Raw genomic sequence first — 4,021 nt, forward strand, 5'->3', positions numbered from 1 at the left:
AAATCACAATAAATGTGCATTTTCCCACCAGTTCCAGTAGTAAGAACCAGTGGAAAGTATCTTATTGCAAATGTGTTAACTGATGTACGGGGTGGTCTGGCTTTTCCTTCAAAACTGACTCAAGACTGGTGCAAAAAAAAACGAACTAGATTTATCAAACAAAAACTCGAATTGATTTCAATTGCGTATATATATATATATATATATATATAGCTCAACCCATTATAGCGCGATCCGCTAGAACGTAAATCCACATATAACGCGGTCTGAGCATGGCTCCCAAATTTAAAACCTCCATTTTGCCGCCTCAAGGACCTTACCGGCATCTCTCTCCTCACTTCATAGAAGCCCACATGTTCTCCTCTCTGCAGCCGTCCACGTGCTCTCCTCTCTGCAGCTGTCCTATAGGCCGTCCTGCCACAAACCTGTTAGCAACAGCTTACTCGAAGACTGCAGTCTTGCTTCTCTGATCGCTCTCTCTGTATAGTGAAAATGCAGCTTTTTAAAACAGAACCGGACTTTACCTCAGGTGTAACCAATTAGTCAGGGCTACAAGGATTAACCGGTCTACTGGTGTATCAAGGAAAGAGGGCTTTAGACATCCTTCTGCTCCCACAAACCCCATTTATCACGCTGTTGTGATATATAAATACAAATGGTTAACCAACATCTTGAATTTGACTGGTAGTAGAGAAGAGATTATAGAGACTGAGTAGCTGCTGTGTATCTCTCTTTCTGCCCCTTTCTGTTTCCTTTTTTGTTACTTGCTGCCCATTTCCTTTGTTTTACTTTTGTGTTTGTATATATATAAAGATAATTTGAGATTATTACTCATTTACTTATATACCACCAAGTCATTTTGCTGGCATACAGTATTAGCTATATTTATTGTCAACATTATTGACACTATGAACTGAGCACAAAATGAATGGGTGTGGGAATACTCCATTGCCCAACACTCTGATAATTAGGTCAGTGTGGTCTAAATTAATTTGGGGTGTTTAAAATATGTATTTGATATGACTATATGAGTTACTTAAAGTATCACTACAGCATAGTGGATAGAAAAAAAACGAAACAACTTATTAAAGCAGCAATAACCTCTACTCACTTGAGCAAAATAAAGGTCTCATTTCTTTTTGTACCATTGCAAGGTTCATTCTTGGCAATCCTACTTTTTCTAAATTCTAGTATTTAATTCTATAAATATCAATTGCTGAACAGTTGCCACCATAGGAAATCTGCAAACCTCAATAAGAAGCAACCCCATAAATCCTCTGCTCATCTCCTTCCTCTCTCTCTCTCTCTCTCTCTCTCTCTCTCTCTCTCTCTCTCTCTCTCTCTCTCTCTCTCTCTCTACTCCTGCTTCTTGCTGCATGGGGATATATCTCCTAATCCTGGACCAGACCATATACACACACCTGCTCTCGCCTACGCCTCCCTGCCTCCTCCTCCCTCACTGCTAAGGTTATTAACCTATCTAACTTCATACCTATTCCTTGTCTCTCTTCCATTTCTCCTTTTCCTGTGCCCTCTGCAATGTTCACTCTCTGAGTAACAAGGCACTGGATGTACATGACCTCCTCTGCTCTTCACCGCTTTGCTGTAACTGAAACCTAGCTTTCAGTCACAACATGACTCTGCTGTGAAGGCTGCTGTCTAAGATGTTGGTCTCTCTATCTCTCACACTCCATGCCCCAATGGCCGGGGTGGATGGTAAGTCTCCTCCACGCCTCCCGTTGCCAATATCAACTCCACCTTATGCCTCCACCTGTGTCTTTTGAAGTGAAACTTCTATGATGGCATCTACCATATGGAAATTTCCATTGGAGTAAATTGCCCTGTTGGTGACAGAAGTGCACTCCCTGGAGTGACGTCACTGCTGGCAGAAGAGGCAGACATCAGTGCTAGCAGCTCGGTGTGCATCCGCAGAGGCCTCCTGCACACAAACACACAGAGACACAAACAGAAACAGACACACACACAAAGAGACACACACACAAACAGTGTGTGTGTGTGTGTGTGTGTGTGTGTGTCTCAGTGTGTGTGTCCCAGAGACACACACACACTGAGACCAACACAAGGAATTCACAGTGCAAATAGCTAAAACTGGGGTGTGTTCTAAGGCTGCAGCCAGGGTGAATGAGAGCACGCTGGCACTGGAGTTTGACGCTCATTTTACTGGGGGGATTTTTGGCCAGCCAGTTGTGCATTTGGGGGGCATATCGGGGGGCATGGCCATGATGTCACGGAGCTGGTTCGCCCTCATTGGGCAAACCACTCACGTGACGCACCAGCGAATTGCAGAAACAAATGTACTTGTCTCTGCAAGCAGCTGAGCGCCGTGTGTCCATGGGCACATGCACGCTCATGCTGGAGAAACACATTGTAGCAATGTGTTTGATCGCGCTGAGCGCGAGCGCCCACTCAGAGTCACCCTGGCCACAGCCTTAGTCTCACTTGTTTGCATTTTGTCACTGAAATTGTGTTTTGATTTTTCATTGAAAACATCACCATCACAAATACAATTTCTGTGACAAAAGACGAAGTTTCACTTAAAATGCGCGTGCTTGGCACACATACAGTACCCTTTTCTTTTTTCTTCCTTTGAGGTTCACTCTGTAAAGCTTTGCTATTATCTTTCTGCACGTGGCAATCATCTGTCATATTGTCTCTTTTGTAAAGGGCTGAGTGCACTGCGGGGGCTATAGAAGTAAAGATATACATACAATTTAAATGACCACTGCCATCCATTTATTACGATAGCACAGGCTGCTATGGTAACAGATGATGCCCAGGAAATAATAACAGGTGAAGCAATTTAGATTTTTATTTTAAATGGAAGGTTATTAGCAGATCATAACAACATAGATCAGCTCCTCGGGTAACGCAGCGACCTCAGTTTTATGGAGGTTGCTGATTTAATGTAATGGGATTCCTTAGAAAGATTCAAGAACCGTTAAAGTAAAAAATGTTACTTTCTTGCACCCCTTTCATAGACGTTATAATTATGCTTATCAAATATGTATTCTCCTTACTTCTTTCTGATTGGCTAATTATTTAATCATAAAAGAAAATATGTAAAAAGTAACAATTAACATGCAGATTCTAGGATTTATAAGCAGTCTCTACAAATCAAATTAGATAGAGATTGTAAAATAATTTGGCTACCATGGAAACATTTAATGTTTTAGAGATAATTTAAAAATACTTTTATTTGTCTGGTTTTGTTCTAAAGGTGCAGTTGCAAACATTAAATAAATTAAAATACCATTACTTTACTTTTGTCCTTCGTTGGACAACTCATTTAACAACTTAACTATGTTACAGAGAAAATATATTTATATAGTAAACAGTCAAAATGGTTCAGAATGGTAATATTAAAGAAATAAAGAAAAGAGCTGCATAAGTGCAGCCTGGGAAGGCCACAAATAGTTCAAAGAGGTTAAATGTGTCAAGTGAATTTTTCTGGAAAAGACCCATTAATGTTAAAATTTCTTGACTGAATTGCCAGCAGATACTTGTATTGAATGTCAGAAGAAGCATATTAATTATGTTGTATCAAAATACAACTAGTGGAGGAATTTCTTAAACCAACATATCATACAACTCAAAGAGCAGTAAATAAAAAAAGAGATAAGTTGTTCTTAAAACTCAACAAATTGGACAAATTGCTTTGTAGAAAAGCATGCACAGTATGTACAAGTGTTTTATACAGTATGTTTACAATTGCACTTTTAAAAGATGTTGCTGACAAAGTTTTACTTCATGTACATCAAAGTATTTCATTCAGTCTGTGCACAACTATGGAGCAGAAACACATTTGGCTTGTAATATTATTGTAAATTCTGAAGAAGTCTGTAATATTAATACGATACTAGTTACTGTATACCAGTTTGGTAACTGGTGCCACAGCCACTGCCCATTTATCTCATGGTTTAAAATCTTTCCGTCCCTACTCTTGAAATAAACCAATCAGACCACTAGCAGTAATCTGACTCCTTGTGTTCTTTTGGGCTGT

The 4,021-nt window shown here is 39.8% G+C and overlaps 1 protein-coding gene across 2 annotated transcripts in view; it reads left to right on the forward strand.

Moving 5' to 3' along the window:
- The first annotated feature begins 4,001 nt into the window (after window positions 1–4,001).
- Window positions 4,002–4,021, forward strand: part of AQP4 (aquaporin 4) — a 29,308-nt gene continuing 29,288 nt past the window's right edge. For both annotated transcript variants that reach the window (XM_075584841.1, XM_075584844.1), the window contains exon 1: window positions 4,002–4,021. This exon is cut by the window's right edge and continues 66 nt beyond it. The gene's annotated coding sequence lies outside the window, so the exon portion shown is untranslated.

The sequence above is a fragment of the Ascaphus truei genome, chromosome 2 (genome assembly GCF_040206685.1).
Source record: "Ascaphus truei isolate aAscTru1 chromosome 2, aAscTru1.hap1, whole genome shotgun sequence".
In the NCBI taxonomy this organism is placed as follows: domain Eukaryota; kingdom Metazoa; phylum Chordata; class Amphibia; order Anura; family Ascaphidae; genus Ascaphus; species Ascaphus truei.